We start from the raw sequence: 25107 nt of genomic DNA on the forward strand, positions 1-25107 counted from the left end.
CTCCTCACGCTGCCGCCTCCGCGCACCGCCGCATCCTCCTCACGCTGCCCCCGCGCACCGCCGCATCCTCCTCACGCTGCCGCCTCCGCGCACCGCCGCATCCTCCTCACGCTGCCCCCCGCGCACCTACGCATCCTCCTCACGCTGCCGCCTCCGCGCACCGCCGCATCCTCCTCATGCTGCCGCCTCCGCGCACCGCCGCATCCTCCTCACGCTGCCCCCCGCGCACCGCCGCATCCTCCTCACGCTGCCGCCTCCGCGCACCGCCGCATCCTCCTCACGCTGCCCGCCTCCGCGCACAGCCGCATCCTCCTCACGCTGCCGCCTCCGCGCACCGCCGCATCCTCCTCACGCTGCCGCCGCCTCCGCGCACCGCCGCATCCTCCTCACGCTGCCGCCTCCGCGCACCGCCGCATCCTCCTCACGCTGCCGCCTCCGCGCACCGCCGCATCCTCCTCACGCTGCCCCCGCGCACCGCCGCATCCTCCTCACGCTGCCGCCTCCGCGCACCGCCGCATCCTCCTCATGCTGCCGCCTCCGCGCACCGCCGCATCCTCCTCATGCTGCCGCCTCCGCGCACCGCCGCATCCTCCTCACGCTGCCGCCTCCGCGCACCGCCGCATCCTCCTCACGCTGCCCTCACGCACCGCCGCATCCTCCTCATGCTGCCGCCTCCGCGCACCGCCGCATCCTCCTCACGCTGCCGCCTCCGCGCACCGCCGCATCCTCCTCACGCTGCCGCCTCCGCGCACCGCCGCATCCTCCTCACGCTGCCGCCTCCGCGCACCGCCGCATCCTCCTCACGCTGCCGCCTCCACGCACCGCCGCATCCTCCTCACGCTGCCGCCTCCGCGCACCGCCGCATCCTCCTCATGCTGCCGCCTCCGCGCACCGCCGCATCCTCCTCACGCTGCCGCCTCCGCGCACCGCCGCATCCTCCTCACGCTGCCCTCACGCACCGCCGCATCCTCCTCACGCTGCCGCCTCCGCGCACCGCCGCCGCCTCCTCACGCTGCCGCCTCCGCGCACCGCCGCATCCTCCTCACGCTGCCGCCTCCGCGCACCGCCGCATCCTCCTCATGCTGCCCTCACGCACCGCCGCATCCTCCTCATGCTGCCGCCTCCGCGCACCGCCGCATCCTCCTCACGCTGCCGCCTCCGCGCACCGCCGCATCCTCCTCACGCTGCCGCCTCCGCGCACCGCCGCATCCTCCTCACGCTGCCGCCTCCGCGCACCGCCGCATCCTCCTCACGCTGCCGCCTCCGCGCACCGCCGCATCCTCCTCACGCTGCCGCCTCCGCGCACCGCCGCATCCTCCTCACGCTGCCCCCGCGCACCGCCGCATCCTCCTCACGCTGCCGCCTCCGCGCACCGCCGCATCCTCCTCACGCTGCCGCCTCCGCGCACCGCCGCATCCTCCTCACGCTGCCGCCTCTGCGCACCGCCGCATCCTCCTCACGCTGCGCCTCCGTGCACCGCCGCATCCTCACGCTGCCGCCTCCGCGCACCGCCGCATCCTCCTCACGCTGCCGCCTCCGCGCACCGCCACATCCTCCTCACGCTGCCGCCTCCGCGCACCGCCGCATCCTCCTCACGCTGCCCCCGCGCACCGCCGCATCCTCCTCACGCTGCCGCCTCCGCGCACCGCCGCATCCTCCTCATGCTGCCGCCTCCGCGCACCGCCGCATCCTCCTCATGCTGCCGCCTCCGCGCACCGCCGCATCCTCCTCACGCTGCCGCCTCCGCGCACCGCCGCATCCTCCTCACGCTGCAGCCTCCGCGCACCGCCGCATCCTCCTCACGCTGCCGCCTCCGCGCACCGCCGCATCCTCACGCTGCCGCCTCCGCGCACCGCCGCATCCTCCTCACGCTGCCCCCGCGCACCGCCACATCCTCCTCACGCTGCCGCCTCCGCGCACCGCCGCATCCTCCTCACGCTGCCGCCTCCGCGCACCGCCGCATCCTCCTCACGCTGCCCTCACGCACCGCCGCATCCTCCTCACGCTGCCGCCTCCGCGCACCGCCGCATCCTCCTCATGCTGCCGCCTCCGCGCACCGCCGCATCCTCCTCACGCTGCCGCCTCCGCGCACCGCCGCATCCTCCTCACGCTGCCGCCTCTGCGCACCGCCGCATCCTCCTCACGCTGCCGCCTCCGCGCACCGCCGCATCCTCCTCATGCTGCCGCCTCCGCGCACCGCCGCATCCTCCTCACGCTGCCGCCTCCGCGCACCGCCGCATCCTCCTCACGCTGCCGCCTCCGCGCACCGCCGCATCCTCCTCACGCTGCGCCCGCGCACCGCCGCATCCTCCTCACGCTGCCGCCTCCGCGCACCGCCGCATCCTCCTCACGCTGCCGCCTCCGCGCACCGCCGCATCCTCCTCACGCTGCCGCCTCCGCGCACCGCCGCATCCTCCTCACGCTGCCGCCTCCGCGCACCGCCGCATCCTCCTCATGCTGCCGCCTCCGCGCACCGCCGCATCCTCCTCACGCTGCCTCCGCGCACCGCCGCATCCTCCTCACGCTGCCGCCTCCGCGCACCGCCGCATCCTCCTCATGCTGCCGCCTCCGCGCACCGCCGCATCCTCCTCACGCTGCCTCCGCGCACCGCCGCATCCTCCTCACGCTGCCGCCTCTGCGCACCGCCGCATCCTCCTCATGCTGCCGCCTCCGCGCACCGCCGCATCCTCCTCACGCTGCCGCCTCCGCGCACCGCCGCATCCTCCTCACGCTGCCGCCTCCGCGCACCGCCGCATCCTCCTCACGCTGCCCCCGCGCACCGCCGCATCCTCCTCACGCTGCCGCCTCCGCGCACCGCCGCATCCTCCTCATGCTGCCGCCTCCGCGCACCGCCGCATCCTCCTCACGCTGCCGCCTCCGCGCACCGCCGCATCCTCCTCACGCTGCCCCCGCGCACCGCCGCATCCTCCTCATGCTGCCGCCTCCGCGCACCGCCGCATCCTCCTCACGCTGCCGCCTCCGCGCACCGCCGCATCCTCCTCACGCTGCCGCCTCCGCGCACCGCCGCATCCTCACGCTGCCGCCTCCGCGCACCGCCGCATCCTCCTCACGCTGCCCCCGCGCACCGCCACATCCTCCTCACGCTGCCGCCTCCGCGCACCGCCGCATCCTCCTCACGCTGCCCTCACGCACCGCCGCATCCTCCTCACGCTGCCGCCTCCGCGCACCGCCGCATCCTCCTCACGCTGCCGCCTCCGCGCACCGCCGCATCCTCCTCACGCTGCCGCCTCTGCGCACCGCCGCATCCTCCTCACGCTGCCGCCTCCGCGCACCGCCGCATCCTCCTCATGCTGCCGCCTCCGCGCACCGCCGCATCCTCCTCACGCTGCCGCCTCCGCGCACCGCCGCATCCTCCTCATGCTGCCGCCTCCGCGCACCGCCGCATCCTCCTCACGCTGCCTCCGCGCACCGCCGCATCCTCCTCACGCTGCCGCCTCCGCGCACCGCCGCATCCTCCTCATGCTGCCGCCTCCGCGCACCGCCGCATCCTCCTCACGCTGCCTCCGCGCACCGCCGCATCCTCCTCACGCTGCCGCCTCCGCGCACCGCCGCATCCTCCTCACGCTGCCCTCACGCACCGCCGCATCCTCCTCATGCTGCCGCCTCCGCGCACCGCCGCATCCTCCTCACGCTGCCGCCTCCGCGCACCGCCGCATCCTCCTCACGCTGCCGCCTCTGCGCACCGCCGCATCCTCCTCACGCTGCCGCCTCCGCGCACCGCCGCATCCTCCTCATGCTGCCGCCTCCGCGCACCGCCGCATCCTCCTCACGCTGCCGCCTCCGCGCACCGCCGCATCCTCCTCACGCTGCCGCCTCCGCGCACCGCCGCATCCTCCTCACGCTGCCCCCGCGCACCGCCGCATCCTCCTCACGCTGCCGCCTCCGCGCACCGCCGCATCCTCCTCACGCTGCCGCCTCCGCGCACCGCCGCATCCTCCTCACGCTGCCGCCTCCGCGCACCGCCGCATCCTCCTCACGCTGCCGCCTCCGCGCACCGCCGCATCCTCCTCATGCTGCCGCCTCCGCGCACCGCCGCATCCTCCTCACGCTGCCTCCGCGCACCGCCGCATCCTCCTCACGCTGCCGCCTCCGCGCACCGCCGCATCCTCCTCATGCTGCCGTCTCCGCGCACCGCCGCATCCTCCTCACGCTGCCTCCGCGCACCGCCGCATCCTCCTCACGCTGCCGCCTCTGCGCACCGCCGCATCCTCCTCATGCTGCCGCCTCCGCGCACCGCCGCATCCTCCTCACGCTGCCGCCTCCGCGCACCGCCGCATCCTCCTCACGCTGCCGCCTCCGCGCACCGCCGCATCCTCCTCACGCTGCCCCCGCGCACCGCCGCATCCTCCTCACGCTGCCGCCTCCGCGCACCGCCGCATCCTCCTCATGCTGCCGCCTCCGCGCACCGCCGCATCCTCCTCACGCTGCCGCCTCCGCGCACCGCCGCATCCTCCTCACGCTGCCCCCGCGCACCGCCGCATCCTCCTCATGCTGCCGCCTCCGCGCACCGCCGCATCCTCCTCACGCTGCCGCCTCCGCGCACCGCCGCATCCTCCTCACGCTGCCCTCACGCACCGCCGTATCCTCCTCACGCTGCCGCCTCCGCGCACCGCCGCATCCTCCTCACGCTGCCCTCACGCACCGCCGCATCCTCCTCATGCTGCCGCCTCCGCGCACCGCCGCATCCTCCTCACGCTGCCGCCTCCGCGCACCGCCGCATCCTCCTCACGCTGCCGCCTCCGCGCACCGCCGCATCCTCCTCACGCTGCCGCCTCTGCGCACCGCCGCATCCTCCTCACGCTGCCGCCTCCGCGCACCGCCGCATCCTCCGCGCACCGCCGCATCCTCCTCATGCTGCCGCCTCCGCGCACCGCCGCATCCTCACGCTGCCGCCTCCGCGCACCGCCGCATCCTCCTCATGCTGCCGCCTCCACGCACCGCCGCATCCTCCTCACGCTGCCCTCACGCACCGCCGCATCCTCCTCACGCTGCCGCCTCCGCGCACCGCCGCATCCTCCTCACGCCGCCGCCTCCGCGCACCGCCGCATCCTCCTCATGCTGCCGCCTCCGCGCACCGCCGCATCCTCCTCACGCTGCCGTCTCCGCGCACCGCCGCCGCCTCCTCACGCTGCCGCCTCCGCGCACCGCCGCATCCTCACGCTGCCGCCTCCGCGCACCGCCGCATCCTCCTCACGCCGCCGCCTCCGCGCACCGCCACATCCTCCTCACGCCGCCGCCTCCGCACACCGCCGCATCCTCCTCATGCTGCCGTCTCCGCGCACCGCCGCCGCCTCCTCACGCCGCCGTATCCTCCTCACGCCGCCGCCTCCGCACACCGCCGCATCCTCCTCATGCTGCCGTCTCCGCGCACCGCCGCATCCTCCTCACGCTGCCGCCTCCGCGCACCGCCGCATCCTCCTCACGCTGCCGCCTCCGCGCACCGCCGCATCCTCCTCATGCTGCTGCCTCCGCGCACCGCCGCATCCTCCTCACGCTGCCGCCTCCGCGCACCGCCGCATCCTCCTCACGCCGCCGCCTCCGCGCACCGCCGCATCCTCCTCACGCCGCCGTCTCCGCGCACCGCCGCATCCTCCTCATGCTGCCGTCTCCGCGCACCGCCGCATCCTCCTCACACTGCCGCCTCCGCGCACCGCCGCATCCTCCTCACGCTGCCGCCTCCGCGCACCGCCGCATCCTCCTCACGCTGCCGCCTCCGCGCACCGCCGCATCCTCCTCACGCTGCCGCCTCCGCGCACCGCCGCATCCTCCTCACGCTGCCGCCTCCGCGCACCGCCGCATCCTCCTCACGCTGCCGCCTCCGCGCACCGCCGCATCCTCCTCACGCTGCCGCCTCCGCGCACCGCCGCATCCTCCTCACGCTGCCGCCTCCGCGCACCGCCGCATCCTCCTCACGCTGCCGCCTCCGCGCACCGCCGCATCCTCCTCACGCTGCCGCCTCCGCGCACCGCCGCATCCTCCTCACGCCGCCGCCTCCGCGCACCGCCGCATCCTCCTCACGCCGCTGTCTCCGCGCACCGCCGCATCCTCCTCATGCTGCCGTCTCCGCGCACCGCCGCATCCTCCTCACGCTGCCGCCTCCGCGCACCGCCGCATCCTCCTCATGCTGCCGTCTCCGCGCACCGCCGCATCCTCCTCACGCTGCCGCCTCCGCGCACCGCCGCATCCTCCTCATGCTGCCGCCTCCGCGCACCGCCGCATCCTCCTCAAGCTGCCGCCTCCGCGCACCGCCGCATCCTCCTCACGCTGCCGCCTCCGCGCACCGCCGCATCCTCCTCACGCTGCCGCCTCCACGTAACCGCCGCATCCTCCTCACGCTGCCGCCTCCGCGCACCGCCGCATCCTCCTCACGCTGCCGCCTCCGCGCACCGCCGCATCCTCCTCACGCTGCCGCCTCCGCGCACCGCCGCATCCTCCTCACGCTGCCGCCTCCGCGCACCGCCGCATCCTCCTCACGCTGCCGCCTCTGCGCACCGCCGCATCCTCCTCACGCTGCCGCCTCCGCGCACCGCCGCATCCTCCTCACGCTGCTGCCTCCGCGCACCGCCGCATCCTCCTCATCCTGCCGCCTCCGCGCACCGCCGCCGCCTCGCGCACGGTACCAGTCACCAGGGGCAAAACCCGGGACATTTCCGGGACGGACTGTCAACCGGGACAGCACAGAAAAAAACGGGACTGTGCCGGCAAAACCGGGACAAATGGTCACTCTATAAATACACCTTATACTCCACATGCAGCACGTAACCGTGAATGCATTATATACTCTATATACGCCATGTACCCCAATTACGACACCTTATAACCCTGCATGCAGCAAATGTACACCTTATAATCCACATACCGCACTTAACCCTGACTGCGGTATATACACTATACCCGCCATGTAACCCAATTACAGCACATTACAACACTGAATGCAGCATAAATACACCTTATACTCCACATGCAGCACGTAACCGTGAATGCAGTATATACACTATATACGCCATGTAACCCAGTTACAGTACATTGTAACGGCGAATGCAGCACCTATACACACCCTAGCGTACAACAGAACGTAACTACGAGTGCAGTATACACACTATATACACCATGTCACCCCATTACAGCCCATTGTAACTTCGGATGCGGTATATATACACCCCCTATAATCCAAATACAATATACGCCATGTAACCCAATTACAGCCAATTGCCGCCTCCGCGCACCGCCGCATCCTCCTCACGCTGCCGCCTCCGCGCACCGCCGCATCCTCCTCACGCTGCCGCCTCCGCGCACCGCCGCATCCTCCTCACGCTGCCGCCTCCGCGCACCGCCGCATCCTCCTCACGCTGCCGCCTCCGCGCACCGCCGCATCCTCCTCACGCTGCCGCCTCCGCGCACCGCCGCATCCTCCTCACGCTGCCGCCTCCGCGCACCGCCGCATCCTCCTCACGCTGCCGCCTCCGCGCACCGCCGCATCCTCCTCACGCTGCCGCCTCCACGCACCGCCGCATCCTCCTCACGCTGCCGCCTCCGCGCACCGCCGCATCCTCCTCACGCTGCCGTCTCCGCGCACCGCCGCATCCTCCTCACGCTGCCGCCTCCGCGCACCGCCGCATACTCCTCACGCTGCCGCCTCCGCGCAACGCCGCATCCTCCTCACGCTGCCGCCTCCGCGCACCGCCGCATCCTCCTCACGCTGCCGCCTCCGCGCACCGCCGCATCCTCCTCACGCTGCCGCCTCCGCGCACCGCCGCATCCTCCTCACGCTGCCGCCTCTGCGCACCGCCGCATCCTCCTCACGCTGCCGCCTCCGCGCACCGCCGCATCCTCCTCACGCTGCCGCCTCCGCGCACCGCCGCATCCTCCTCATGCTGCCGCCTCCGCACACCGCCGCCGCCTCGCGCACGGTACCAGTCACCAGGGGCAAAACCCGGGACATTTCCGGGACGGACTGTCAACCGGGACAGCACAGAAAAAAACCGGACTGTGCCGGCAAAACCGGGACAAATGGTCACTCTATAAATACACCTTATACTCCACATGCAGCACGTAACCGTGAATGCAGTATATACTCTATATACGCCATGTACCCCAATTACGACACCTTATAACCCTGCATGCAGCAAATGTACACCTTATAATCCACATACCGCACTTAACCCTGACTGCGGTATATACACTATACCCGCCATGTAACCCAATTACAGCACATTACAACACTGAATGCAGCATAAATACACCTTATACTCCACATGCAGCACGTAACCGTGAATGCAGTATATACACTATATACGCTATGTAACCCAGTTACAGTACATTGTAACGGCGAATGCAGCACCTATACACACCCTATCGTACAACAGAACGTAACTACGAGTGCAGTATACACACTATATACACCATGTCACCCCATTACAGCCCATTGTAACTTCGGATGCGGTATATATACACCCCCTATAATCCAAATACAATATACGCCATGTAACCCAATTACAGCCAATTGTACCTCGAATGCAGCTCGTATGCCTTATACCCCGAATACAACGCATTATAACCATACCCCGAATACAACGCATTATAACCACACTGAGGTGTATACACTTTATTCCCCACATACAGCCCGCTATCACTACGAATGCGGTACGCAGCGATACCCACGGCCATTCTAGCATTGATCATAACTTTATCCAATGTTGAAAGAAATCAATTACAGCACATTATACCACTGCCATGTAACCCCACTGAGTGTCCCGTGCTCCAACCCCGGGGGGGGGGGGGTTGGGGGATACCCACGGCCATTCTGTTGGGGGAACCGTCGTGGCAAAAAAACGTGGGGGGTTGTTGTGCCTCTCCTCGTCCTCCCTCTGGCCCCCCCCCCTCCCCAGCCGCAGAGGCTGATGGAGGGCGAGCCACGTGGCAAGGGAATCCCCCCTGGCTATTCCCTGGTACCGGCAAGGGGATCCCCCCGTTCCCCGGAGGCCCCCCCTCCCCGCCCGCCAGCTACCAAGGCTGATGGAGGGAGAGCCACGCGGTAAGGGGGATCCCCACTAGCTATCCCTTGGTCTGGCAGGCGGATCCCCCCCTTCGCCGGAGGCCCCCCCCCTCCCCGCCCGCCGAGCAGGCCAGCCACGGAGGCTGAGGGAGGGAGAGCCACGCGGTAGGGGGATCCCCCGTGGCAGCACTCCCCGGCCGCCTCGCAACTATCCCCTGGACAGCCATAGCGGAGGCGGAGGGGGGGGATGCTGCGATCGGGCCCAAAGGGAGACTACAAACTCACCTGGAGGAGAGGACACTAAACTTCGCAGCAGACCGGGAGCAGAATGGAAGATTCAGCTCCCGGCTGCCTCTTTTGTACTGACCTAGGCCTGCCCCCCCCCCCCAGGGGGGGGCCGCGATGGCGGCCCAGAGATCCCAGGGAGGTGAGGGGGGAGGTGGCTTGCCCCCTGGTCATGGGCTTCCCTTGCCTAATTGGCTGGAGGGATTGCTTCTGCAGGGGGCCAAGCTTTATATATTATGTGTATAGACTCTACCGCGCTGGGAGTCCGTCCCCGGACCTGATAATCAGCCCTTCCCCGCTCACCATTTGTCCCGGCACTTAGCTGCTCCCAGCTCTTTGTCACGACCCTGCATTTCTCTGCAGACAACGCAGCTAAGTGAATTACTGTGCCTGCATGCAAAGAAATGCTAAAACACACATTACATTACTGGCTGCCTTTCTAAGGCCGTGTTCGGGGTGGCTGCTACGCGACGCGTGCGTGCGCACGTCCGTCGCAATTTTAGATTGTTTGGTGGGAGTGTTCAAACTGAAAACTCCACCGGCGGTAAAGTGCAGCGTTGACGCCGCTGTAACCAGAAATGATATTTGGGGCTGCAGTCGCATCACGTGAGCTGGTTCAGCGAACCAGCTCCGTGACACGTTCCCCCCGCCAAGCCCCCAAATGCCGCGACCCGACTCCTGCAGCCTGAACACAGATCGCCAGGCTGCAGGAGCACGCGGGGGAGGTGCGCGTGGACGCACGCTGCCGCAGCAGCCACGCTGAACTCAGCCTTACTGTATGGGGAAAAGGCTACACTCTAACATGGGGCATAAAGTGCTTTTCTACATATATATAGCCTGGCCTTCGGCATCTATTGCTAATTCTGGGCCTTTCCTCTGTCAGTCCTGTTAGAACAGGCAGTGGAAAGGTTAATTCCTTCAGTTAGCCTGTTTGCATTTCAGCTCTGAGTATAGTAGCAATATTCAGGGGCAGGCCTAAGCAACCTTTGAGCATGTTAATCCAAAGGGTGGATATGGGTTGGAACACCCCCTGATGTGTGTGAGCCAATCGGAATCCAGCTTTGAGTTGTAATGATTCAAAGCTAGAGACACTCCCGGAGCGGAGGGGGGGAGGAAAGGGGAGCGGAGGAGGGGGGGGGGAAAGGGGAGCGGAGGAGGGGGGGGGGGAAAGGGGAGCGGAGGAGGGGGGGGAAAGGGGAGCGTTGGAGGGGGGGGAAAGGGGAGCGGAGGGGGGGGAAAGGGGAGCGGAGGGGGGGGAAAGGGGAGCGGAGGGGGGGGGGAAAGGGGAGCGGGGGGGGGGGGAAAGGGGAGCGGAGGAGGGGGGGGAAAGGGGAGTGGAGGGGGGGGGGAAAGGGGAGCGGAGGGGGGGGGGAAAGGGGAGCAGAGGGGGGGGAAAGGGGAGCGGAGGGGGTGGTGGAAAGGGGAGCGGGGGGAGAAAGGGGAGCGGGGGGAGAAAGGGGAGCGGGAGGGGGGAGAAAGGGGAGCGGGAGGGGGGAGAAAGGGGAGCGGGAGGGGGGAGAAAGGGGAGGGGGGAGAAAGGGGAGCGGGAGGGGGGAGAAAGGGGAGGGGGGGGGAGAAAGGGGAGGGGGGGGGAGAAAGGGGAGGGGGGGGGAGAAAGGGGAGGGGGGGGGATCGACACACTGCTTGGACAGTTAAGGCAGGTGTCATTACGTCCCTCATAACGCACACACAAAAAACGTCTGCTACAGCCGTGTATAACGCGGGGGAACTCTTCCCTAACTCCTCCTGTTGTCACCCTTCAAATCCCGGCACCAAACTTGGGCGCAAAGACCTTGCAACAATTTGCCTCGCTACATCACCCCCTTGGCCTAATAAACATGCTATTACTATTAGTTCACAATAGCCCAAGGAAGGGGGGTTACATTTGTTGGGCGATCTGATTGAAAAACACAAAGCCCCCCCCCCGTTCCCCGTGACTCGCGGCTCGCCCCCCCCACCCGTTCCCCGTGACTCGCGGCTCGCCCCCCCACCCGTTCCCCGTGACTCGTGGCTCGCCCCCCCCCCCCTCAGTTCCCCGTGACTCGCGGCTCGCCCCCCCCCCCCCGTTCCCCGTGACTCGCGTCCCCCCCCGTTTCCCGTGACTCGCGGCTCCCCCCCCCCGTTCCCCATGACTCGCCCCCCCCCCCCCCCGTTCCCCGTGACTCGCGCTCCCCCCCGCCGGCGCCCACTTGTCCCCCGATGTGCCGTCCGGCTGAGTGAGGCGTGCAGCCGGCGGCAGGAAGCACCCTGTGTGGGCCTGTGTGGGCCTGTGTGGGCCTGAGGCGCGAGGCTGCGCGCCTGAAATGGGAGAGTTACTGGCGCCATAAGCTGAGGCGGGACGCGCAGTTACTTACCTGAGGGGGAGGTAGCGCCGGGGAGGTAAGGAAGCGGCTGGGGTAGGAGGGCCGTGCTTCCCCTCCGTCTGGAGCCGGTGCAGGGCGGCGCACGTGATGGGGGGGATGGACAGAGGGGGGGGTGGTGTGTGTGTGTGTGTGTGTGTGTGTGTGTGTGTCCTGTCTGTATATGTGTATGTGTCCTGTCTGTCTATCTGTGTCCTGTCTGTGTATCTCAGTGTGTGTGTGTGTATCTGTGTGTGTCTCAGTGTGTGTGTATCTCAGTGTGTGTGTGTGTGTGTGTGTGTGTATCTGTGTGTGTCTCAGTGTGTGTGTATCTCAGTGTGTGTGTGTGTATCTGTGTGTGTGTGTGTGTGTGTGTGTATCTGTATGTGTCTCAGTGTGTGTGTATCTTTGTGTGTGTCTCAGTGTCCTGCCTGTGTGTGTCTCCGTGTCCTGCCTGTGTGTGTCTCCGTGTGTGTGTGTATCTCTGTGTGAGTGTATGTGTGTGTCCGGCCAATGAGAGGTGTGCGGGGGCGGGCCAAGGGAGCCAATGGGATTGCCGCTAGGGACACAGGGGACACAGGGAGACACATACAGACACGGCCACAGAACACTTTCACAAATAGATAGATAGATAGATAGATAGATAGATAGATAGATAGATAGATAGATAGATATACACACACTATTAAGGTTATGGTGGGTAAAAAAGTGACAAAAACCCTCCACAGTAAAGCATAAAGCAACTGTAAATATTACTGTATGTTCATTTGCATGTCTTAGACAGGTCTGCAACCCTGTCTTTCCCCATTGTCACCCAGCATACAGCGCTTCCACTGCAGCAAGGGATTCTGGGAAATGACATGCAAATGAGCACTCAGTGCCACCTTTTGTCTCAAGCTCGTATTACACAAGCCAATCCTCAAGCCAATGCACACTGTTTTAAACACAGCTTTTAGACAGAGGCTGGGATGAGATGCAAAGCCATTAAACCCACTCACAGACATGTTTCAACCTTTTTTTTTTTAACTTTTTTATTCAACAACTTTTTTAAGTTTACAGACTTTTTGGGAAACCAAAAAAACACACCATAGTGACAACAGTCACCCAACATTAGAAAGACACCAAAACATAATATATTTACATTTTCTTCCTTCATCCTTCAGATATATACAAACACAAAGATAAACTTTTCAGAAGGATAAAAAAAAACATAACTTTACGAAAAAACCCTATAACCAAAACATCATACAAAGATAAGAACCATATACTTCAAGATTCTTTCATTTAAAAACAAAAACCCTTTCTCTATTCTCATGTGATGCGATCATCTGTTTTAATTCTTTCTCCATACGTTCCAAACCTCTCTTACTTTCCTCTAACTGGAATCCAGACATCACACTTTTTTCATACCCGTCCCTTGCCTCTTTCACATCCCAATATCTCCGCCCAAATCCCCTCGCAAGTTGATTGTGCAAAACCTCTTCCTTTGTAAGCCCTACTTCATCCTTTCCCTGGGTGCTCCTCCCCTTACTATCTCCCGCAGAATTTGCCTCTTTTGCCTGTACAATCCCTTTTTTGCCTGCCTTTTCTTCACTTTCGTTCCCACTTACTCCACTTACACTTCTCTGTATTTTAGTTCCCTCCACGCTTATCTGACTTTTTTGTGAGGACGAGCTGTTGCTCTCGCTACTCTCTTTCTCCCTCACCTCTCCCCTAGCCTCTTTTATTTTAACCCACTGTACATGCTCCTTTTTTAATTCTTCATATTGCTCTTTTGTCAGATGTTTTCTTTGGTACATCATTTTTTCCAATCTTTCTATTATCTGTTCATCACTACTACCCCCATGCTGCTTCCGGAAAATACCCACCCAAAACAGAACATCTCCCACTGCGTTCTCAAATTGTTCCATTTTCTCTTTTAGGGTTACCTTCCCTGATATTTTTTTAACTTTACTCTCTACACCCTTCTCTCTAGGCTCCACTTTACTCTGGCAATCCTTATGATCCTTTGTTTCTATCCCTTGCGAAGACTCGTTTTTGCTTCCACTAACAACAAACCCTTTACACTTACTCTTTCCCTCTTTACCTTTTCCACTCGCACCACCAGGGCCTGCCTTCTCCTCAGTTTCTTGCGCTTCCCTATCTAACTTCTTATTTTCCTCTTTTCCTTTACTCACGGTCTGTTCCTCTTCCCTACTAACGTCAATACTGGACAAATCCAGCGCACAAAACTTTGACTTCGTCACCTTATCTTGCCGTAGCTCACTCTTCCCCTCCCCATCAACTGTACAAACATCATTGTCACTTTGTAAACTTAGTTTTTGCACCCCTTTCTTGGGTCCGGTCGTGTCCATTATTTCCACTTCCACCTCCCCCTCTATTGGGCCACTCTCTACCATTTCTTCCCTTCTTAAATCCTCCTCTTAAATCCATCCTCCTGCTGTTATAGCCGGATCAAGCCCTCCCTCTTGGGAACTCTCCATCTCACAAATTCCCAGACCCTCCACTGTCTCTTCCTCTTCTTCTAGCACACTGTCCCCTTTAGCTGTCTGGGCATATGTCCTTTTAGTGCACTGCCGTGCCAAGTGTCCTTCCTCTCCGCATAGATGGCATCTCTTAGGGACTCCACAGTTGGCTGCAGTATGTCCCTCTTCCCCGCAATTACGGCACACAATTCCCGTTTTCCTGCAACCCTCCTTTGTATGTCCATAAGTGTGGCAATGCCTGCAATATAGAGGCTGTCCCGAGTAAAACAAAAATCCTCTGTCTCCTCTGATATTGAACATGGCCGGTGGGTGTGTCACTCCTTCCGCACATGATGGATCCCGTCTCAACCGTACCCAGAAACGTCTCTTCCCGTTGAACATGCCATATGGGTTTTTAAGTTCTTCACCTCCTCTGATCATTTCACAATACTGTTTCAAAAAAGTCACAATCTCCTCTTTCCTTGCATACGGAGTGTACATGTGAAGTACAAGTGGTCTCTCCTCCAGCATAAAACTTGGAATTACCTTGATGCCATGTAAGATCGGATCACCAGACTTCTCCTTGCACTTTTCAAAAGTGCACCAAACATCCGCTACTTGATGACAGGTCAGGTCATAAATCCCCTGTGCAGGGAAATCCTGAAGGCAGAAGATCCTCTCAGTGTCCAGACCGATCAATTGCTTCAGCACCTTCTCCACTATCCACAGCAGGTTCACTCGACTTCTCTCGGTCTCCTCGATCAGGAACCGAATGGAATTGCGCATTCCAGCTTGCGATGTCATCTCTGCTCTCCCAAGCTCAGGTGCGGCACCCCAAAAGCTCAGCTTTTTTTTTTTTTTTTTTTAAAGTTTTATTCACATCACATATATTTACAAACAGAAAATGAGAACTTTTCCAAAAGATACTAAATCACATAATTACATTTCTTCAAAAACACATACTGTAAATACATTACTTTCTGTACAAAAAAGGTCAGAATTTATCTTGTCATTCCACAGCTTTTCCTTCTAAACACACAACAACAAAACCACTTTTCCACACCTTCAACTAACACCACCTACATTCGCATATTCTCCCTGTATATACTATTCTCATTACATTTTCTTTCTCTTTTTCCTCTTCATTTCTTTACATAATGTTATACCTCTATTTCTTTTCTAAACCTCCTTTCTTTATTTTTGCTTTCTTTTTCTGTTTTTTTCTGCTTTTCCTGCTTTTTAACATACACCCATTCCATTATTTCCTCCCCATTTACAATCCCCACAAACTCCAAAACTTTTTCCACCTCTTCCCCTGAACAAAACTCTTCTCTCCTCCTCTCCTCTTCTTTTGCTTTACAGGATGCTGCTTCTACCTCTGCTACATGTCTAATTATCCAATCGTCCTCACAGTCTTCCTCCACTAACTTTTCCCTTTCCACAGAAAGACCCTTCTTACTTCCCCTCTCAATCTCTACCTCCTCCTCTACTCTTGGCTGACATTCTTCATTCTCTTTATAATCACACAGAAAGTCACAAAATAACCTCTCCTCTGTTGTAAGCTGATATACTTCCTTCTCTTCAGACTCACACAATATTTCACTCACAAACTCCAAAACTTTTCCCGCCTCTCCTTCTTTTCCCTTTCCATCCTCACTGACATAACCTCTGAGCTGACCTTTCTCACTATTCTGCACCTGTACATTAGTCTTTTCCGGACTCTGTCTCATCATTTGTCTAGCACGATTACCCACAATTGATGACATCGTACTTGTCCTTTTTGTGCACCAAATCTCACTCTTCTTTAAACACTTTCTCGCCAAATGTCCAGACTCATAGCAAAAGTCACATTTCTTTTGTACTCTGCATTTTGCAGCCACATGACCCTCTTTACCACAGTTGTGACACACCATTCCCACCTCCCCACATCTCTCTTCCAAATGTCCATATTGTTGACAGTTCTTACATCTCTTGGGTTGGCCCCAATATTCCAAAAAGCCTTTTTTCCCACCCACCTTGAAAACAGCAGGGGGGTGCATCACTCCCCCTGCACATGCTGGGTCCGGTCTTAGACGTACGTGAAATTCCCGCTTGCCATTAAATATCCCATAGCAATTCAAAAGTTCTTCACCATCTCTTACAGTTGCACAATAATGTCTCAAAAACAAGGCTATCTCCTCCTTCTTCACAAAAGGATCATACATGTGCACAATTATGCTTCTTTCCTCCAACAAAAAACTTGGGATAACACTGATCCCCTTCATCCTCTGGTCACTCGCGTTTTTCTTGCATCTCTCATATGCACTCAAGCAGTCCTCCTCCTTGCGGAAGGTCACATCAAAGATTCCCTCTTCCTGGAAGTCCTGCAGACAGTAGACTTGTGCAATCTTCATCTCCACCAGGTCAATCAAGATCTCCTCCACGATATACTGGAGTCTCACCTGGGCTCTCTCCGCCTCAACCACCAGGAATCTGATGGTCTGCTTTCGGTTCTCCATCGCCGCCGTCTTTGTCCTCGTCATCCTGAGCTTCGGTGCGACGCCCTAATAGCAGCAGGGGGGTTAAGCCTATTATGGCGATCCCCCCAGGCAAAGGCGTCGGCCCGTCACTCTCTCTCTCTCCTGCTCACGTGTTGTCCGCTCCTGACCGCCCCGTGCTCAAGCTGTCATGCTCCGTCTGTCCAACCGTCAAGGATCTGGTGCGGCACCCCAAAAGCAGCGAGGGGGTTTAGTCCATCAGGACGATCCCCCAAGGCCAAGGCGCCGGCCCTTCACCATCTCTCTCTCTCTCTCTCCTTGTCCGCTCTTGATCACCTCCCGCTGCCTGAGATGGCGTACCCCCCTAATAGCAGCATGAGTCTTAAGTCCCTTCCGGAACGATGACTCAAGGCCAAGGGGGCACAGTCTCAGCTACACCGCTGTTTCGACCTTGATGGGTCTCATCAGTGTGGGGTTGGTCTTAATGGCAAAGCAGGTTTGAGACTAGACTAGGTAATCACCACTACTATTAAGGTTATGGTGGGTAAAAAAGTGACAAAAACCCTCCACAGTAAAGCATAAAGCAACTGTAAATATTACTGTATGTTCATTTGCATGTAAAGGTAATCCCAAATTTTATGCTGGAGGAGAGACCACTTGTACTTCACATGTACACTCGGTATGCAAGGAAAGAGGAGATTGTGACTTTTTTGAAACGGTATTGTGAAATGATTAGAGGAGGTGAAGAACTAAAAAATCTGTATGGCATGTTCAACGGGAAGAGACGTTTCTGGGTACGGTTCAGACGGGATCCATCATGTGCGGGAGGAGTGACACACCCACCGGCCATGTTCAATATTAGAGGAGACAGAGGATTTTTGTTTTACTCGGGACAGCCTCTATATTGCAGGCATTGCCACACTTATGGACATACAAAGGAGGGTTGCACCAGAACGGGAATTGTGTGCCGTAATTGTGGGGAAGAGGGACATACTGCAGCCAACTGTGGAGTCCCTAAGAGATGCCATCTATGCGGAGAGGAAGGACACTTGGCACGGCAGTGCACTAAAAGGACATATGCCCAGGCAGCTAAAGGGGACAGTGTGCTAGACGAAAAGGAAGAGACAGTGGAGGGTCTGGGAATTTGTGAGATGGAGTTCCCAAGAGGGAGGGCGTGATCCTGCTATAACAGCAATGTATGAGGAGGATTTAAGAAGAGAAGAAATGCTAGCAAGTGGCCCAATAGAGGGTTTGGCGGGTTCTATAAGTGATATCGTGGAGAAAAAAGAGGAAGATCTCTTCCTGGACTCCTTGGCCCAGAAACTGGAGGTGGGGGGAGGGGAGGAGACGGGAGCAGTGCATCAGAAAGATGCGGGGGAGGGGGAAATACGGTCATTGAGTGTGGTGGAACCTAGCTGGGCGGAAAGTATGGAGTTTCAAGATGCACAGAGGGGGAGGGAAGGTCCCCAAGATGTCTTGGAGGAGGAAATGGAAATAGGAGGGAAAAAAGCTGAAAAGCGTAAAAATCTGCAAGGGATAGAAACAAAAGAAGATAAGGATAGCCAGAGTAAAGGGGAGCCTAGAGAGGAAGGTGTAGAGGGTAAAGTTGTAAAAGTATCAGGGAAAGTAACCCTAAAAGTGAAGATGGAACATTTTGAAGACGCAGTGGGAGATGTTCTATTTTGGGTTGGTATTTTTCGGAAGCAGCATGGGGGGAGTAGTGAGGAACAGATAATAGAAAGATTAGAAAAACTGATGTACCAAAGAAAACAGCTGACAAAAGAGCAGTATGAAGAATTAAAAAAGGAGCATGTACAGTGGGTTAAAATAAAAGAGGCTAGGGGAGAGGTGAGAGAGAAGGAGAGAAGTGAGGGCAATAGCTCGTCCTCACAAAGCCAGATAAGCGTGGAGGGAACTAAAATACAGAGAAGTGTAAGTGGAGTAAGTGGGAATGAAAGTGATGGAAAGGCAGGCCAACAGAGTGGGGGTGAAGGGGGAGAGATTAGGGAAAGTAAAGGGGGAAAAGGAGAAAAGGCAGGCCTTAGTGGAAGAACAAAAGTAAGTTATGAAAGCGAGAGAGAAAGGAAGGCGAGGGAGTGGCATGTAAAAGAGGTGATAAATAATATAAATAAAGAGGCAGGTGACTTAGGGTTAAATGTTTCAAAAACGGGATGGCTGAAAGTACAGTTCCCAAAAGCAGAGGTGTCTAAAGAGGAAGTAAGAAAATTAGGAATACAATGTAGTACGTATCATATCCGTGAGGCGTTAGAGAAATTGCTGGGACACGTGAAGTAATTAGATGCAATGTTAAATGTCCTGTGGAAAGTACGAAAAGTCGTGTGTAGAAATGGGAAGTAACCATATTTTTTTGTATTGAGTGTGTTTGGTAGTAGATGCACAGATGATGCCTTGGAATGTGTTGTTTTGTTTGGCTTTTTAGAATGGTTTTGTGCCTTTGGGTTGGTTTTTGTCTTGGCAATATAAGGATTGTATAGTGATGTTTTCGGTTTATTATTTTCTGTAAAATGATACTAAATGGTTGTTAATATGTGAACCGTAAAAAAAAAAAAATGTCTGTGAGTGGGTTTAATGGCTTTGCATCTCATCCCAGCCTCTGTCTAAAAGCTGTGTTTAAAACAGCATGCATTGGCTTGAGGATTGGCTTGTGTAATACGAGCTTGAGACAAAAGGTGGCACTGAGTGCTCATTTGCATGTCATTTCCCAGAATCCCTTGCTGCAGTGGAAGCGCTGTATGCTGGGTGATAATGGGGAAAGACAGGGTTGCAGACCTGTCTAAGACATGCAAATGAACATACAGTAATATTTACGGTTGCTATATATATATACATATATATGTACCCCTCAGTTTTATACAGTCATGGTGTTCATCATGTGTGGGACGCAGAGCCCAGAACCTAATGTCATGTTAGCATCAGAGAGTCACAGTAATAACTCAGCACTCACCCATGTAACACCTTCTCTGGTAGCTCTCTGTCTGTGTCTCTATCTACCTTTCTGTCTCCTGCATGACCAGGGAGGCTGCGAGGGACCCCCTCCCCCTCCCACTTGGAACCGGTACCCACATATAACAGACGAGTAATGACAGACTCAGTTTGGAGGTATAAAAGGCCGCGGCTTTGTTTATTAACAATCATAATACTGGAGTAAGCGCTAGTCCAAGCCAGAGTGGGGTCAGAGGGTCAGCCAGGCCTTGGCCTTCTGCCCCCGTACCCGGCCGACCCCTAAAGAGCCGGCCGTTGTCGCGAGTGGGTTCCCGGGTGTCACGTTAGCTTGACCCCGCCCAATCGCTCCTACCCCCGGGCGACGCCCGCCCCGAGCCCATCTGGCAAGGACAAGCACTTACCCCCGAACTGCCGCCGCGACAGTGGTAAAATGACCAACTGGAGCCTCCTGAAGGAACTTCAGTCCTTTGTTTCTCGGGAGATCTTCGGACACTGCCCTGTAAAATATGATGGTACATGTTACAGCTTACAGGTAGTGCAGACAGCTTATCACCAAGGGAATTGTAAATACTCCACGGAGTGGCCGGGGGCAAGCGTCTGCCCCCGACTGTCTTGCTAATGGGGTGGGTGGGTTGGATACTTCGCAGCAGACCGGGAGCAGAATGGAAGATTCAGCTCCCGGCTGTCTCTTTTGTACTGCCCTAGGCCTGCCCCCCCCCCCCCCCCCAGGGGGGGCCGCGACGGCGGCCCAGAGATCCCAGCGAGGTGAGGGGGGAGGGGGGCTTGCCCCCTGGTCATGGGCTTCCCTCGCCTAATTGGCTGGAGGGATTGCTTGACCAGGGAGGCTGCGAGGGACCCCCTCCCACTTGGAAACGGTACCCACATATAACAGACAAGTAATGACAGACTCAGTTTGGAGGTATAAAAGGCTGCGGCTTTGTTTATTAACAATCATAATACTGGAGTAAGCGCTAGTCCAAGCCAGAGTGGGGTCAGAGGGTCAGCCAGGCCTTGGCCTGCCACCCCCGTACCCGGCCGACCCCTAAAGAGCCGGCCGTTGTCGCGAGTGGGTTCCCGGGTGTCACGTTAGCTTGACCCCGCCCAATCGCTCCTACCCCCGGGCGACGCCCGCCCCGAGCCCATCTGGCAAGGACAAGCACTTACCCCCGAACTGCCGCCACTCACGGCTCTATTTAAACCTCCTTAAATTAGACCGTGCCGCCAACCCCGCAAGGACCCTCTCCAGCCCCTCCTGCAATTCGTTATTGAACAAGTCCGCCCCTATCTCGGATAAGTGTGTGCCGTCGGCCGGGAACAGGCCAGTTGACTTGTTGTCGAACTCGGGATGGATGATCTGCCATCCCCCACACTGCGTCACAAACTTCCCCACCATCTTGTTCAGTTTGACCCGCGCTCAGTCGATGGCGCCCGGTGCCCTTGCGCCCCTCCACACTCTCCTGCACAATATGTCCGACCAAACGATCTGTACTTCTGGCCAACGGGCGAGCATGAGGGCTAGGTCGTGTTTTATTGAATTAACCAGCTCGAAGTAGCGTCGAGCGGCCAGGTCGTTGCCCCCGACGTGGAGGAGCAAGATCTGCGGCGCCCTCCTATCCCTGCCCATCACCATTAGCCGCGGGAGCAACTGAGCCCACCGCAGCCCCCTACCTACCCCCCATACCACATTTGCCTCCTCCGTTCGCAACCCGAGGTTAGCCCCGCATGGGCGTTTGACGGCCCGCTTCTCTGCCCAGTGTATAAGCGAGTCTCCGATTATCCAAGTGGGTGCGGCGTCTGTGAAGGCATAAAGAGGATGAGGGGGTTTATCCAAGCACGCTAAATCCCAGATAATGCGGGCCTGATATAGGACCGGTATCTGTTAGACTTCCATCGCCCTATCTTTTGTACAAAAAATGTAATGACCCGGCGCATCAGGCTACAACAATACCCCAGTCCAATGATTAGTCCATATAGATATGGAAAGTTCTTTTCAATATTCCAGCTGATGGAGCGATGGTGATCCAATTGCTGGCTGCTGGTTCCGAACTCCTCCTAGTATGTAATGGACAAAAAGGAAAAGACCATTGCGCAGCCACAAGAATCCATAAATAACTCCACAACAGATTAAAGTAATGAACTTACAGACTTGCTGTGTTATTGTTCCTTTGAGACAATCTGTGCTTTTAACCTCTTCTCTTCCAGATATCACGAATCCCACGTGTTGTATGTCTATCCTCCAGGTTTTCTGTCTGTTCACAGCATTACCACTTGGTCATAGTTCCCATGTGTTCCCAGAAAGGAAATAACATGGAAGATGATGGTGCAGATTGATAAAAATTTATTACAATAAAAATAAAAAACAGCCAAGGGCTTACTCACATAAACCAGGCTGTGTAAAAACAGCTGACAACGTGCTGTCCGCAGCTTGATACAATCAGGTAGGCAGGCTTCTGGGAGGATGGCGCTATTGTTGTTTGCAAACCCTGAAGTGGCGTCTAACTCTCAGTAGTTACTCTGCGAGATTCGCCCCCTCTATTTGCTATAGCTTCCTCTATCTCAGCTTGAGGTGGCCAGCACTGCAGAATGTGCTCTGCTCACCTCTCTGGGTAACTGCCGTCAGCCCGCGCTACGCCTCGTGATGTCACACTCTGATGTCACACTCTGGCGTCTCTCCTGATCGCTATGCTCCTGCTTCTGAAGACCGTGTCAGTTCTAGCTCCTCCCTCTCCATACGCGTTTCGTGACGCAATGTGGTCACTTCATCAGTGGATGAGGGGGGATAAGTATATACACCATATAATCCAAACCCGTCATGTAACCGCGCATGTGGTCTATAAACATTATATTCAGAACCCAGCACGTAACCATGATCGCAGTGTATACCATATAATCCAAATACAGCACGCCGCCACCACCACTGCGGTACCGTATACACCCCTGTAACCCAAATACCGCACATTATAACCCTGACTGTAGCATATATACCCGTTATAATCCAATACGGCGCGTAACCTTGAATGCAGTATATCCACTATACCCGCCATGTAACCCACTTAAAGCACATTATAACACTGAATGCAGCATATATACACCTTATACTCCACATGCCGCACGTAACCGTGAATGCAGTATATACTCTATAAACGACTTTATAACCCTGAATGAAGCATATATACACTTTATAATCCACATACAGCACTTACCCTGAATGCGGTATATACACTATGTACGCCATGTAACCCAATTACAGCACATTACAACACTGAATGCAGCATAAATACATAGGGTGACCAGATTTCGAAAATGAAAAACCGGGACACCTTAAAAAATAATTTATTAAACAAATTACATCACGTGACACCCCCCGTTGCCATGACAATGAGACACTTTGATGCCCCTGCAGTGTTAGTGTGTATAGAGGTGGGGGCTTTGCTTGGGCCCTTCAACTCTTACAGCCAGGGCATTATTGGCCAGGAATGCCCAGTTCGGAGGGGATTACTACTTCAAAATGTACTTGATTCGTAACAACATCAAAAAACTCTAATACCAATAACTAACAACCACAGACAATGGTAATCTAAACCATCAAATAAAATGTCTACGGCCCTTGTTCAAGCATGTTTGCGGTACTTACCAGATAAATCAGTGCCTGCAATCCACGACTGTATCCGCCTCTCCGAGCGTCTGAAAGCAATCCAGAGTTCCTGGTGTGTGGCTGAAGAGGTGAGGGACTCCCTCCTCTCAAACGGAAAAGAAGAGCAAAAAATAGAGTTGGAACATACCTATCATACAGGGATGAGAGAGAGAGACAGAGAATGAGAGAGAGACAGAGAATGAGAGAGAGACAGAGAATGAGAGAGAGACAGACAATGAGAGAGACACAGAGAATGAGAGAGACACAGAGAATGAGAGAGACACAGAGAATGAGAGAGAGACAGACACAGAGGGCCTCATGCAGAGAGCATAGAATTTTCAAATTGGCGAATTTCATAAAAAGTAGCTTTTTTGGAGAGTTTTATTCTCCATATGCAGAAAAGTGCGAATTCTGCTATGTTTAACATGGATGCGTGTGGCGAGTTTGAATGGGAAAGATGCGCGCTTCAGAAATGTGTAAAAAAAAAATCGCGGCTTTTTTCCCCCCTTTGCTATAGGCGGCGAGCGCCATTTTATTGCCAACTTTTCCTGGCGCGGCAAAAATGAGAAAATCGCGCCATTTCCCTGGCGCGAACAGCCGCTACATGCCGTTCGTACCTCTCTGCATTCGGAGAGTTTTAAAAATGGCGAGACGGAGGTTCTCGCCAGCCGCGAGGCGAGTTTTAGCAATAGAAAAAACAAAATGGCGCGTTTTTCGTAACTCGCCATTTTCTGCCGGTTTCTGCGCGAAATTGTACAAAAAATGGCGAATTTTGAAATAACGATGCTCTCTGCATGAGGCCCAGAGAGAGAGAGACAAAAGTAATGTACTGTATAACCATTATACCGTACCCCCTAGTATTCGTGTAATCATTGTCCCACACCCCCTATTACTCATGCTTTGGCAATACTGAAATGTTTTTTTGACATGCCAATCAAGCTGATTTGATTTGAGAGACACAGAGACACACACAGAGACACAGAGAGAGACAGAGATACAGAGACACACACAGAGACACACAGAGAGAAACAGAGACACACAGAGACACAGAGACACAGAGAGAGACAGAGACACAGAGACACACACAGAGACACAGAGACACACAGAGAGAGACAGAGACACACAGAGAGAGACAGAGACACACAGAGAGAGACAGAGACACAGAGAGAGAGAGAGAGACACAGAGAGACACACAGAGAGAGACAGAGAGACAGACAGAGAGAGACAGAGACACACAGAGAGAGACAGAGACACACAGAGAGAGAGACAGAGACACAGAGAGACACAGAGAGAGAGAGAGACACGGGCCTATTTAGTAAGCGTCGATAAGGCTGCGTCTATAGTATTTCAGACGGAGGGAAGGCGCACACGCTGCAATACACTTGCTGAAGTCTGAGCTTTTTTATGGCTTTGCAGGGTATGCTTCGGCGCGATTTGGGGGTGTGGCAATGAATATTTGGAGGCGTGGCAATAACGTTCCGGCGCGGACGTCACTTCCCTACCTCACATCCCGATCCACCGGCATTTTTTCAGATGCAGCATCTGAAGCACTGTGCAGGCAAGAAGAAAAATGCACACAATGCGCACCAGAGATTAAAATATAGTAAATTATTTATTAATAAAACAAGAAATAACCGTGGGGGATCCAACCCCACCTCAGTACATATGCGTCACAGATCCGGGTTCGGTTACAGAGTGACCTGACGTGTCACGACAGGTCACTCTGCGCGTATTCTGACAGGCTAAGACGGCGTTTGCAGGTAGGAATTTATATATACACTATATCTTCATCTCCTTCATAGTAATGACATTAAAAACACATTTATTCACAGAATTAAGTAGTCACTGTGTGGGATTAGTTTAAGATTTATTTATTAGATAATTTATCACTATGTAACACACTTTAAATCACAAATAAATAGGTATC

General features: G+C 57.0%; 1 long non-coding RNA gene across 1 annotated transcript in view; it reads right to left on the bottom strand.

Moving 5' to 3' along the window:
- The window catches only part of LOC142483583 (uncharacterized), a 137453-nt gene extending 114122 nt beyond the window's left edge, over positions 1 to 23331 (bottom strand). Inside the window, exon 1 of the long non-coding RNA XR_012797389.1 lies at positions 23181 to 23331. This is a non-coding gene — a long non-coding RNA (uncharacterized LOC142483583). The remainder of the gene's footprint in view (positions 1 to 23180) is intronic.
- Positions 23332 to 25107: the final 1776 nt, after the last annotated feature.

Source organism: Ascaphus truei, unplaced genomic scaffold (genome assembly GCF_040206685.1).
Source record: "Ascaphus truei isolate aAscTru1 unplaced genomic scaffold, aAscTru1.hap1 HAP1_SCAFFOLD_338, whole genome shotgun sequence".
Lineage (NCBI taxonomy): Eukaryota > Metazoa > Chordata > Amphibia > Anura > Ascaphidae > Ascaphus > Ascaphus truei.